The following is a 14,221-nucleotide window of genomic DNA, read 5'->3' as shown; positions in this document are numbered from 1 at the left end:
TCCCTTCCTGATACGAGACCACCGCTCTAATCCATTGACTAGGCAGCAGGTGGCGTTGGAACGAGTTGAAATGGCGACTGAGAGCCATTTCCGACGGCAACGACGGGTCATACGGGCGGCGGAACAGCAACGCTACAATGGAGTGGCGGCATCCACCAGAAACTGCAACAACGACACCCCGGGCGTGTTCCCTCCGACTGCCATCTGCCATGGAGCTCCATGGCGGCCTTCGTCTTCAGCAGCGACGGTTCACATCTTCAGCGGAGTGGAACGACGCCGGTCATCTTGGTTCTACGGTGGCTTGGTCGGTCGGAGAAACAAGGGAGAATTGGGTGACGGCCGGCGGTTAGGAGGCATAAGGGGGAGGGGTGACGGCTGCTACATAATGGAGGGTTTAGGGTTAGGGTTTGACTGATAATGAGGTTATATACTGGCTCCGCTTAGAAGTTTTCCATAATGGCAACAATAGTCCCTCCATGCCCCCATTCTTTCAATGTAATCCAATATTTACCCTTTCAACCCAATCCATGGAAAACCCTTACAAATTAAGTCCCATAAATTACCAAACAACCCCCAATATCTTAATTATGACATAATCAGCCCTTCCACCTCATTTCCTTTTAAATTAAATTCAAATAATTACCACGGAGCCCCTGCCTTCATAAATAATTATAAACTGAGTCCGAAAATTACACTTTTAACCCTCAACTTCCAAATTATGCCAATTAACTCCTCGAAACCAACACCCTGCATATAATTATTGGTTTTAGGGCTACTATACATTCATCAATTTATTTATTTATTTAATAAATAAACGGGGTGTTACAATATATATATATATATATATATATATATATATATATATATATATATATATATATATATATATATATATATATATATATAATAATAATAAAAATTTAGGGTGAAATAAATTAATTATGTGGTTATAATTCATGGAAGGATGTAAATCAAGTTGAGGGGTTTAAGTGTCATAAAAAGAAACTTGTATTGTCAACTTTTATATATATATATATATATATATATATATATATATATATATATATATATATATATATATAATAAAAATTTAGGGTGAAATAAATTAATTATGTGGTTATAATTCATGGAAGGATGTAAATCAAGTTGAGGGGTTTAAGTGTCATAAAAAGAAACTTGTATTGTCAACTTTCCTAGGGTTAGGGTTGAAAGGTGCTAAAAATCGAAAATTTAGAGTTTGGGAGGTGAAAAATAGACATAACCCCCATGGGATCGAAGCGATTCTAGTACCCCATCCGTTTCCCTCGTGCGAAATAAGACGCAATCACGAAATCCACCTTCTGCGTTCGGTTCCCGCTTCACATCGACAGAGAGTAAAAAAAAAAAGAATCGGTTCTTGGCCATCGTTCCAGCAGGCGTCGATCAAGGAGAAGGGAAAAAAAAAGAACGATTGGCATTGGGGAGAAGTAGCGATCGGCATAGCAGGGGCTGTGGGCTCCGATTTTTGTTTCAAATTCGTTGGATCAATCACACATCTTGGTAATCTCCTGCATCTCCTTTCTATTATGTTCATTCCTCAATTGGGTTGCAATTGATTTCGATTTTGGGGTTGAATTGCTTCTCAATTGACAAAAACTCTCTTCTGGTACATAATCTCAATCACAGTGTACTGTATGATCGATTGTTAACCACTGTGATGTTATCTCTGATTGATGTTATCTCTGATTGATTTCTGTTGGAAAATCTAATAATGTTCCCTCATATATTGGAATTGGTATTCATGAATTGATTTTAATCTTGGAGACTAATTGAATTGCTTTGGGGTGAATCTTGCTCTTCTTATCTTCAAGTTTTGAGAATAATTTCCTGCATAGAATTCATGTTTTGAGCACCCTTTATAACCCTCAAAAACAGCCCCTAGAGGCCTTGATATGTGGGTAATTATGATGTGTTGGAAATTGGCCTATACAAAACACACACCAAACTCTAGTAATGTATGAAGACCAAAACTCACTTAATGTATTCATGGGAAAGGAGGCTATATATAGCCTTACAAAATTATCAACATGGAAACACCATTACCCAAAATAAGGAAAAGCAAACCAACTATGCTTAAGTTTAGGAAAAGCAAAACATAAAAAACATAAAGCCTAAGATTGTGGGTAAGGTCAATTATATGACTCAAGATTACCCCACATTCACCCCCTAATCTTGATGCTCATGACCTTGCTTTTCATCCTATAATCTTGACCTTTCCCGGACACCCGACATTCATCTCGGTCACGTCCAAATTCTTCACCCAATCACGACTTTTCACGGACACCCGACCTTCACCTTGGTCACGTCCAAAGTCTTCTACACCCGATCACAACTTTTCACGGACACCCGACCTTCACCTTGGTCACATCCAAAGTCTTCTACACTCGGCTGTTGTGTGTCACCACACAGAATCCGTTTTCACCTAACACTTCTGTGAAACGAGAGCCTTCTTCCACCGATCAAGAAAACAAAGCAACCCGCTTTTCCCGTCTTCTTTCACCTGCAAAACGAAACAAACCCAAAGCCACCTGCTTTGACGGATCTTTTCTTTTCGTTTTCTCACGCAACTTCGGTAACTCTCTCCATTTTCCGGTGACATACCCACAACCTACCGCCGGAATCACCACCTTGTCGGACACCACCAAAAGCAAAAAAATAGCCGACAAAGAAACTCGCCACCTTCTCTGCCCTTTACCATAACCAACAGCTTCGGACTGTCTGTGTTTGGTCACCCCCGTCATCTCGAACGGTGTTCCCCGTCTCCTCACAACAGATGTCCACCCGGAAAAAAAAAACTTTTCTTTTTCCGTCTTCTGCTGTAATGGCAACCCCACACCCGAAGGCTCCTCCCCTTCGGAAGTCGACTCTCAAACCAGCCCACTTCTTAAACCGCTCTGATACCAATTGTTGGAAATTGGCCTATACAAAACACACACCAAACTCTAGTAATGTATGAAGACCAAAACTCACTTAATGTATTCATGGGAAAGGAGGCTATATATAGCCTTACAAAATTATCAACATGGAAACACCATTACCCAAAATAAGGAAAAGCAAACCAACTATGCTTAAGTTTAGGAAAAGCAAAACATAAAAAACATAAAGCCTAAGATTGTGGGTAAGGTCAATTATATGACTCAAGATTACCCCACATGATGTTGTTTGGACCAGCAAAGATTGTGTCAAAAAGTCTAGCTTGAAAGTCCTCACAACTCTTGGTGGTATTGTTTGTATTTTTGGTCTTCAAAACCATAACTTGGAGGCTGAAATAACAACTTTGAATACTACATATGGCGGGACTAAAGTTCAGTCAAAGTTCATCCCTATAAGTATCTTGAATGTGAACTAAGTCTTTATTGGTGTTTGTAGATTTTTGGTGTTTGGTGTATAAGAGCATTTTACCTTCAATCATCTTTTGGTCAATTCTTTGGTCTTTTCATAAACCACTTAATTTATGTCTTAATACCTTCATTCAAGCTTTTGGTGTGTTAATTCGTGTGTCTTTAATATTTTGTCCAAGTCATAAATTGTATGGTGATTTTTGGCAATTATTGGAAATCTGCACAACAACTTTTCCCTATCTTGCAAGGGCTGTAGATGCTAATCTGAGCAGAATTGGACGATGCCCCTCTCTGGATAAAATGTAGGAAATCGAGTCTAGTTTTCGGAAAGTCCGGATTCAGCTCAATCGGAGTTACAGATTCTGTTTTATGACCAAAACACTGAACAGTGGTTAAGCTGTGACACTTAAAAAAATATATGTAACCCATTAAGAAATTAAAGGTGTTAATGAAACTTGGACCCCATTTTGATGATTGTTTGGTATGTGTGATTATTAGGTGAAAACTTGACAACTTCAATAAGGGTCAAGACTTGAAATAAAAAGGAGAACTCGCTTCAAACATAAGGTGAGTCGACAATTTTTGTTGACTTTAGTGCATAACCGAAAACCACATCTCATAGGTGGATTTTTGATGCAAATTAGGAATCATGCTAGGTTTATAGATGCTTGTGATAATTGTTGAAAATATGTTGTTTGCATCTTATGTGTGGTTATTTCTTGGTATTAGTTGCTATGGTGATATTTATGTTATGTGAACGTTGTAAATTGCATGCGGATATGATGTTTCATGAATTGGTAGTTATATGGTGACATCTTAATGAACTTCATTACATGATAATTACTCGTTTAAGTTGTATGAGTAACATGATTATTATGGTGTATGCATGCTTTTGCGGGGTATAACGGTGACATGGGTAGAACCTTGCAAGTCTAATAGGTTGAAAGAGTTTAAGCTATACCGGTGATTAGTTACACGAACTTTTCTAGATAGTCGTGTAACACGTGGTTTGTGTGTACCTCGGTGTATGGGAACTTGAGTGGTGTCGGCTTTATGGTGTGGCCGGATCAAACATCACGTGGGAATCGGGAGGTGTATCGGTAGAATTGACACCGTTTTTACCGATCCTGAACGACACCGTGAAGTACTTGTACTTTGCAAGTCGGAGTAGCGAAAGTGGAAGTCTTGGGGTTGGTGTATTATGGTGGAAGTCATGAGCCACTTAGAGCACTAAACTGGCTGAGCACACGAGTAGTGAACGGGGTTAAGTTGTTGGGTAGTCTCTCCCTAAGGAACCCCAAAATAGTTAATCGGTTGAATTAAAAATTACATATAATAAACGGTGAATTAAATTATATGTGATAATCAGTTGAGTTAAGTTGAAAACTATATGATTGAATTAAATTATGATATCATGTTATTTGTTTTTCTTGACTATGCTATTATCATGATTTGCATGAATGACCCTTACGGGAATGGTGTGTTTTCTTTTTGGTTGTGTACAACTTGTCGGCTCACGAGGCGGTTGCTAACACTTGTAGCTTTGTTGAATGCCTCTTGATTGGTACAGGTAGCTTAGGAGCATGGCTTGGTGAGGTTGAGTTCCTTTTGGGTAGTTAGTTTTAATGAAGATGCCACTTGAGCACGTTTGGTTTTTATTTTCCTTTGAACCCCTTTTTGCAATAATTAAACGGTTGAATGTTGGTTTATGAAAATGGTAACGTGTGTGTTTTTTTTTGAATGGTTGAAAAATAATAATAATAATAAATAAAGTCTTCCGTTGCATTTTTCATTTTAAGGATTGTTAATGTTTTTCTTAAAAAAAAGGAGTAAAAATCACGACGTTACAGTAGGGCCTAAGGCCTGAAAAATTAGGGTTTTACATAAAGGTGGCTTCCACGTCGTGGCCAATATCTTTCCACATCGTGGCATCCAAAAAGAATGTGTGTGTTTTCTGGTGCCGCCACGTCGTGGTGATAACATCACCATGTTTTGGTCAACATAAATCTTGTATTTTTAAGCCTTAATCACCCACAACCACAAAAGTAATTATATCTGGTGTTACAATGGAACTTGGTGTTACAATGTATATAATAAAGAGATATGAATTTGACTAGCAACTCAAAAAATTGACTGCACATGCATTAACATGGTGAACCACCAACTCATAAATTTGATTGCACATGCATTCTCAGAAGTGACATGAAAACATGGTTGATGTTAGCATTAATATTATACAACCAAAAGTGACAGAATTTTACAGAAAGTTTGACACCAAAAAAGTGCTTAGTTGCACATGTAGTAACCATCAAAATAGAAATTGTTCAAATAAACCACATGTAGTAACCTTCAAAATATAAATTCCACAAACTGTTTAATTATTCCAGGTTGACTGGCTTTTCAGTGTTGCATCCTTCATCATTTTTAGGCATAACTCTTTTCGTTTATTTCTAGAATTCTTTCAAAGTATTCCTCCTGGAAACAAATGGTGGCACTCTTCCCACTGCAGGTTGCTTCTCAACATTCTTATCATGTTCATTCGATGGCTTATTGGAGCTCCATCCTTCACCATTCACACCTTTATTTGTAACATCCTCACTCACATCCATTGGTGCTTCTTTAGTCACGTTCATTGACACACCACTCCTTCGACCTCATTGTCCTCCTTCACTCATCCATCATGACCACAATATGAAATTAGTGTTCTTCACTCATCCATGATCCCCTCAATATAAAGGTGCAAGCTCCTTTACTACACATGCCAAAAAGCCTTTGTTTTTTTTTGTTTTTTTTTTCAAATCATAGTTGGTACCTATTATGCACACCATAATTTCATAACATGCTCTTAAGTTATTCAAGGCTCTCAAAAGTCATACCTATAATTGGCTTTTGCTACTTCCATTGTAAATCAGGATTGAAAGTTGGGTGGCCAAATTATATTTATTCTCTTCCATCTCATCGTTTCTTTCATTTGAACACAACTTGTTGAGGAAGTCATCATCAACAATCTTGTTTAGATTTACATTATTTCATATTCTAAACCAGTTTTTTTGATGGTTCTTTGTACACCTTCACCTTGGATAATAGTACCAGTCTCATTTCTAGCTGAGTCCTCTCAAACATCCTCGGTATGGTCAATGAAAATGGAAATTGGGATTTTTGGTTCTTCATAAGCTGTATAATGAAAATCGGCATATTCCAAATCATTTCCTATGGAACTAATACCAAGGACGATTCCGAAAGGAGTAGTAATGTTCCTCAAATGCTTCTCTAGTTAATCTTTCTATAAAAGCTATACACTCACCATAATCCATCCTAGAAAAATCCATATCTAGTAAATAAGAAATGATCACCTACAACATAAGGGCATGGATATGTAATAAAACACCGTTAAAGTTCACATCGATTTTCAAATAAATACCTCCATGACGTTCTTCACCTATGCAGTTCAAACTAACTCTCAAAAAAAAAAAAACCCTAAGATCACAAAAATGTTCTTCGTGCCATTAGTGGCTCTTACACTTAGCCGAAACCCTAACTATAATCGAAGTTACGAGTAAGAATTGTGTTGGTCTCCTTAAATATGAGGGAAAACCAATAGCCTTTCTCATTTAAGTTTTATGCACATGTGGAATTAGTTACGTTGAAAGATGCAACTTAGAAAACCTCCACATCAACGTATTTAAACGGTAAAGAATGGAGAATGAACATATTCCCTTAATAAAAGTGTATTATGTTAGTTAAATGAATTAAGAGGGTAAAAAATATTGGGTGACCAATTAAGGACAAAAGTGAAACTTCATAGGGTTTTCATTTCAACAACCCTAAAAAAATTGATTGTTTTTTATAAGACAAAAGACATGTTTTTCCACTTTTTACAGAATATGTAAAAAAAAGTAGCTTCAAAAATTAAAAATCGTTTCTAACATTTAGCTTTTAAAATTTGAACTAATGTAAGTTGCAAACACATTTTGGCATATTCACCCTTTTTTTAGCGGGTGTTTGGATAGGGAAAAAAGAGGGTGTTCATAGCTTATTGCTTATCTCTACCGCTATAAGCTAAGTTTAAGTATTTTAATGGGAAACACTAAAAATCAACTTATTGTGGTGGGATAAGCTAAATAAGCTATTTTTATTAAGCATCCCTTTGTTTATAGTTTATTGTTTAATTGTATATTTCTAATCCAAACACTTTTACAAAAGTGTAAATATTGATTAGTTACGTTGGCTTTTTCATCCTTTTATCAGTCTTTGCTTTGGGTGGTTTTGTTGTAACGTAACAACACATTATATGATCCAAATTGCCATTCAAATAACTGAAGCAACTTTAAACTTTAAATATCCACTAAACGTTTCTCACACCACCTATGTGGGACTCAATAAAGACTATCACCAAAATTTTGCTTTCTAGCTTCTTGGTGAAAGCCCTGCTTTTAATAAGTTGCTGTTCAAAGACAATAATGTGGGTATGTGAAAGGACCTCCAACATCATTTCATTATGTGGATACAAAAGATCTTTACAAGATATTGACATTGCAAATGTGTAAATCTAATTGATTCGAATAATCTAGACCTATAAAATTAATTAAATATATCAAGAAGGTACAGGTATCTGTGGGTACACAATTTGCATCCAAAAATCACAAAACCAAATGTGAATTCTAAGCACCCAAAGATAGGAGTGATATTGTATTTGTACCCCTATGTGGATCTACTTAATTTTGAATATAAAAAAAAAAACTAAGTAACTAACTAAATCCTAATCTGTTTAAAAATAAAGTTGTTTTTAACCTTTTCTTTAATTATCTTCATAATGTTAGCATTTGACATTATTTACATGTTCATGATAGAAAATTAATGACTAAAGATTTTAAGGTTTAGAACTAACGGCCCAGGAGGTGATAACAAAGATATGGATGAAATAAAGTTTCTAAATCTTCTTTTCACTTTGTTCATACCTTACAAGAATATTCCAGGAGCATTCATTTTTTATAGTCTCTTAAAGTAGCCATCACAATTGGCGCATCTTTAAAGTAACTTAATTAGTCATCTGGTAAAAAACATTGATTAATGAAGTATAGCACACTCCACCATCTTACGCATATATTCAAACAATATATCTGGCACAATTCCTTCATCATTGGGTAATTTGAAGTCTCTCACTAAGCTTAGTTTGAGTGGTAATCAACTTAGAGGTTCCATTCCTTCATCATTGGGTGATTTGACATCTTTGAATGTCCTTTATTTGCACCACAATCAACTCTCTGGTCCCATTCCTATTGCACTTGGGAATTTGAAGTCTCTCACTGATCTTCAGGTGAGCAACAATCAGCTTAATGGTTCCATTCCTTCATCATTGGGTGATTTGACATCTTTAAATGTCCTTTATTTGTTCCGAAATTAACTCTCTGGTCCCATTCCTATTGAACTTGGGAATTTGAAGTCTCTCACTGATCTTGCGGTGAGCAACAATCAGCTTAATGGTTCCATTCCTTCATCATTGGGTGATTTGACATCTTTTAATGTCCTTTATTTGCACCACAATCAACTCTCTGGTCCCATTCCTATTGAACTTGGGAATTTGAAGTCTCTCACTGATCTTGACGTGGGCAACAATCAGCTTAATGGTTCCATTCCTTCATCATTGGGTGATTTGACATCTTTGAATGTCCTTTATTTGCACCACAATCAACTCTCTGGTCCCATTCCTATTGAACTTGGGAATTTGAAGTCTCTCACTGATCTTCAGGTGAGCAACAATCAGCTTAATGGTTCCATTCCTTCATCATTGAGTGATTTGACATCTTTAAATGTCCTTTATTTGTTCCGAAATCAACTCTCTGGTCCCATTCCTATTGAACTTGGGAATTTGAAGTCACTCACTGATCTTTGGGTGAGCAACAATCAGCTTAATGGTGTTGAGTGTGAAGCCATTGGGCTGGTCAAAAGGCAGAAAACATGGAAGAAAAGCAAGTCAAAAAGGTGGAAAAGGAGAGGTGATCCATATTTCCCGGATGCATGTTTCATGGCTGCTTTTCTTGTTCAATTGTTTACTTCAGACTCTATATATGAGTCTCATCTGTATTGTAAAAATAAGCAACAAAGAGTGAGTGCAGATTAGCACCAAGAAATATAAACTCCTAGTTACCGGTGGACGTAGGTCAGAGAAGGACCGAACCACGTTAAATCCCTCGTGTTCATCCTTGTGTTCTTATTTTTCGTGAGCTGTGTGTGTGTTTAGAGTCGTGTGTTAAGTGTCTCGATCCTAACAAGTGGTATCAGAGCACAGGCTCACTTATACACCGTACACATCGTCGGAGTCGTTTTCCGGCAGGAGGAGGATCAAATCTTGTCGGTCTCCAGTAGTTGTCGCATCTCACATCTGGGAGAAGATTGCCAGCAAGAAGAGCAGCAGCAGAATTTTTTTTTTGGGTGTGCTTGCGTCGCCAGGAACAAAGAAAGAAGAAAGGTGGAGGAAGTTTTCTTCACGTTCCTGGAACAAAGAAAGAAGAAAAGTGGAGGAATCTTTTTTGGTGGAGCCAAGTGAAGAAATAAATAATAAAAAAAAAAGGTGGTGGAGATTACCTGCAAAGCAAACGCATGTGCAAAGCAAACACACGCTTTGTCTAAGTTTTTTTTTTATTTTCTGAAAATTGCAGTTTAGCCCTTGAACTTTCAGAAAATTGCAGTTTAGCCCCTGAACTTTCAAAAAATTGCAGTTTAGCCCCCGAACTTTCAAAAAATTGCAGTTTAGCCCCTGAACTTTCACAAAATTGCAGTTTAGCCCCTAAACTTTCAGAAAATTGCAGTTTAGCCCTTGAAGTTTCAGAAAATTACAAAATGGCAGAAAACAGTAAGCTTCAGATTGAGAAGTTTGATGGGAAAGATTTTGGTTGGTGGAAGATGCAAATTGAAGATTTGCTCGTGCAGAAAGACTTGGACGCAGTTTTAGGTGAAAAACCGGAGGCGATAACACAGGCAAACTGGGAGATTTTTGATAAGAAGGCCAAGGCATTTGTTAGACTAACGTTGTCAAAGGATGTTGCCTTCAACATTTTGAAGGAGACCTCGACAAAGGGAATCATGGAGGCATTGTCTAATATGTACGAGAAGCCGTCGGCAGCAAATAAAGTCTTCCTGATTCGGGAGCTAGTCAACACGAGGATGAGGGAAGGAAGTTCAGTTACAGTACACATCAACAATTTGAACTCGATTTTATCCAGACTTGGGTCAGTGGGAATAAAATTTGAGGACGAAGTTCAAGCTTTACTACTGTTATCATCATTACCTGACAGTTGGTCCGGAACAGTTACAGCCGTTACTAGTTCCTCAGGATCGAAAGAGCTCACTTTTGAGGGAATTCGGGATTTAATTCTAGGCGAAGACGTCAGACGAAGAAATTCCGGGGAATCATCAAGTGAACAATTGAATGCGGTCAGAGGTAGAAAAAATAACAGAGGTAGTGGGAGCGGAACAGGAGAAGGAGTCAGTCGAGGACTCGAAATGATGTGACTTGTTGGAACTGTAAAGAGGTTGGACATTTCAGGAATCAATGTCCAAAAGACAAGAAAGAAGTTAACGCTGCAGTAGACCATTCAGATGATGATGTTTTGATCTGTAGTGTGGAGAGCAATGTGGATTCCTGGGTTATGGATTCGGGTGCTTCATTTCACGCTACCCACAGCCGTGAAGCACTGTAGAATATAAAAGAATGAGATTTTGGTAAGGTAAGACTGGCAAACGATGAGGTTCTTGATGTGACGAGCATAGGTGACTTAGTTTTGAAGACTCCAGTTGGTCCATGGACTTAGAAGGATGTCCGGGTAATTCCAAGTCTGAAGAAACAATTGATTTCTGTTGGGCAGTTGGATGAACAGGGACACGAGGTTAAGTTCAGGAATGGGCAGTGGAAGGTTGTCAAAGGAAATCTTGTGATAGCTCGTGGACATAAGAAGGGTTCATTATATATGGTCAGATTACCATCTGAGGGAGTAACCGTCCCAGTTCAGAAGAAAAACAAAATCCGGTTCATAGAGTCTCGTGGACAGAAGAAGGTTTGCTTTGCAGATGGCAAACCCAGAGTCACAGGTCAGATTCAGGTTGAACGTGTTTGGAACGGTTCAGAAAAACCAGTCAAGGGCATTCATAGCAGTGGGAGCAAGGGTTGTGCTTCAGCTAGAATACCCAGAACACAGTGGGTTAAGAGAACCAGTATTCCATCTGTAAAAGTCTCTCCAAATTATCTGCTTCATATGGAGAGTGTCGTTTGTTCTCAACATGTTCCAAGATCGGGCAGTTCATTTCAGTGGGAGCCGGTGGAGACAGAGAACAGGTCAGTGGCAGACTTAGTCATGACTGATGTGTTGGAGCTAACGGAAGCTTCAACTAGAGACACTTGAGCTGTCAAATAATCAATTATCTGGCCATTTGCCCGAAGATTTGTGCCATGGGGGAAAGCTTCAAAAGTTCACAGTAGATGGTAATCAACTCACTGGGCCTATTTCAAGAGGTTTACGGAATTGTTCTAGCTTAATTAGGGCTCGTTTTGATCAAAATCAATTCGTTGGACTTATATCCAATAGCTTTGGCATCTATCCATGCTTAAAATATCTTGATATCAGTCACAATAATTTTCATGGGCAGCTTCCTCAAAACTGGAGTAAATGCAAGAATTTGACAGCCTTAGTGATGGCCTATAACAACATCAGCGGTAGCATACCACCAGAGTTTGGAAATTCAACTCAACTACAAAGGCTTGATCTTTCTTCCAATCATTTGGTAGGTGAAATCCCAAAGGAGTTTGGGAAGTTGAAAAGTATGCTGAATTTGTCCTTGGCTAATAACCACCTTTCAGGTATTATACCTCCAGAGCTCGGATTTTTAGAACTCCTTGAAGTACTCGATCTATCTGCTAATAGATTGAATGGGTCAATACCAACAAGTATTAGTCAATGGGAACATATCCACTACTTGAATCTTAGTAATAACATGCTTGGTGAGAAAATTCCATCTGAGATTGGCAAATTAGTTCAACTTACAGAATTTGATTTATCTCAGAATTTGCTCACTGAAGAGATACCATCTGAAGTTCAAAGTTTGAAAAATATACAAAAGTTGAATCTGTCTCACAATAGACTATTTGGTTCTATTCCTAACATTTTTACAAGTTTGCTAGTGGGATTGACATCGACCAGTCCAAAAATGAGCTCACAGGTCCAGTTCCGCTTTGCTCCAACTTTTTGAATGCATCCTTACAAGGCAATCCAGGTCTGTGTGGTAATTTTACAGGACTAAAGTCTTGTGCAAGTCAAATCCTGAAGAAGAAAAATGATCCCTTTCATCATCAGCTCATCCTAATAATTATGCTCCCTCTTATCGGGGCAACTTTACTTGGTTTTTTCATGTGTGGCCTCATTGCTTATCGAAAACAAAAGAGACATTCTCCACAGAAACCATTGGATAACGAAGGTGGTGATTACTTCTCCATAACAAATTTTGATGGAGGAGTAGTGTATGATGACATCTTGAAAGTAACAGACAATTTTGATGAAGCATATGTTATTGGAACCGGAGGATATGGGACTGTGTACAAAGCCGAGATACAGCCTAACAATGTGGTCGTTGTCAAGAAACTTCACTCGTCATCATCTGAGAATGTTGATCTTAATGGATTCCTTAATGAGGTACGAGCATTAACGAATATAAGGCATCGAAACATAGTGAAACTTTATGGATATTGTTCACATGCCCGCCACTCGTTTTTTATTTATGAATACCTTGAAAAGGGAAGCCTTGGATCAATCTTAAGAAGCGATGTCTTAGTAAAAGAATTGGATTGGTTGAAAAGGGTAAATATTGTAAAGGCTGTAGCTAATGGTTTGGCTTATAAGCATCACGATTGCTCGCCTCCTATAATTCATAGAGACATTTCCATTGCCAACATCCTTCTTGATTCCGATTATGAGGCGCATATTTCTGATTTTGGCACATCCAAGCTTTTAAAGCTAGACTCATCCAATTGGACTGCAATTGCTGGGACCTATGGTTATATCGCACCAGGTAACATAATCATGTGATTGTAGTTCTACATTTTCATAGGATCATGTGGGGTTGATATAACTTTTTTTGTCTTATGTTTCTTTGGATGTAGAGCTTGCTTATACGATGGTGGCAACCGAGAAATGTGATGTGTATAGCTTTGGGATCGTTGCACTAGAAGTGATGATGGGAAAGCATCCTGGTGAACTACCAACAATGTCTACTGATTATCTGGTGTTAGCAAATGTTGGAGATAGTCGGATTCCACTTCCTTCACCACAAGTTGAAAAACAAGTAAACTTAGTACTCAATCTCGCAAGAGCATGTTTGAACTCAAATCCAAAAGAAAGGCCAACAATGCACCAAGTTTCAAATCTGTTCATGAAGGATCTGTTTTGAATTGACATCTCTGGTTGCCTGATACTGTGCACTTCTCATGTTTAATTTTCTTAAGTTTCCTATGATGCATCTAGATTATATGTATTAGTTTAAATGCCTAATGGTTAAAAAACTTTTCATATGTTTTATAGCACCATGTAGCATAACAATAATGTGGAGACTTGTATATTGTGTATGTGATCGTTTTTGAGCAAAGAATATACGAATAATTGCATGAAAATGGTCTTAGGCGCCTCTGTTATTTCACTTGTGGTTTATACATACATGAAAAATAGGAAAATATATCAAATACAAATGATAATTTTTCTACTCAAATACAAATTTCAATAAAGTTTTAAACAATATATACAGAAACACAATCTCAAGTTACAAATAGCAATAGAGTCCAATTACAAGATGCACGT

The 14,221-nt window shown here is 37.7% G+C and overlaps 1 long non-coding RNA gene and 1 pseudogene across 3 annotated transcripts; both read left to right on the top strand.

Annotated features, from left to right (window-relative positions):
• The first annotated feature begins 1,109 nt into the window (after positions 1 to 1,109).
• Positions 1,110 to 5,172, top strand: LOC145166528 (uncharacterized). 2 transcript variants are annotated; one of them, XR_013740581.1, is made up of 3 exons: positions 1,124 to 1,539; positions 3,879 to 3,947; positions 4,951 to 5,172. It is a non-coding gene; the product is annotated as an uncharacterized LOC145166528 (long non-coding RNA). The 2 variants fall into 2 exon arrangements; XR_013740582.1 differs by lacking the exon at positions 3,879 to 3,947 and having other exon boundaries at positions 1,110 to 1,539.
• A 2,668-nt stretch (positions 5,173 to 7,840) lies between these two features.
• Positions 7,841 to 13,954, top strand: LOC145164019 (uncharacterized; annotated as a pseudogene). The gene is made up of 5 exons (XR_013739778.1): positions 7,841 to 7,923; positions 8,457 to 8,697; positions 8,824 to 9,486; positions 11,760 to 13,439; positions 13,531 to 13,954. The product of XR_013739778.1 is annotated as an uncharacterized LOC145164019 (transcript).
• The last annotated feature ends 267 nt before the right edge of the window (positions 13,955 to 14,221 follow it).

Source organism: Lactuca virosa, chromosome 3 (genome assembly GCF_052849685.1).
Source record: "Lactuca virosa cultivar CGN04683 chromosome 3, Lactuca_virosa_CGN04683_v6, whole genome shotgun sequence".
Taxonomy (NCBI): Eukaryota; Viridiplantae; Streptophyta; class Magnoliopsida; order Asterales; family Asteraceae; genus Lactuca; species Lactuca virosa.
The sequence above is the reverse complement of the archived record's forward strand: the minus strand, read 5'-3'. Positions and strand labels throughout refer to the sequence as shown.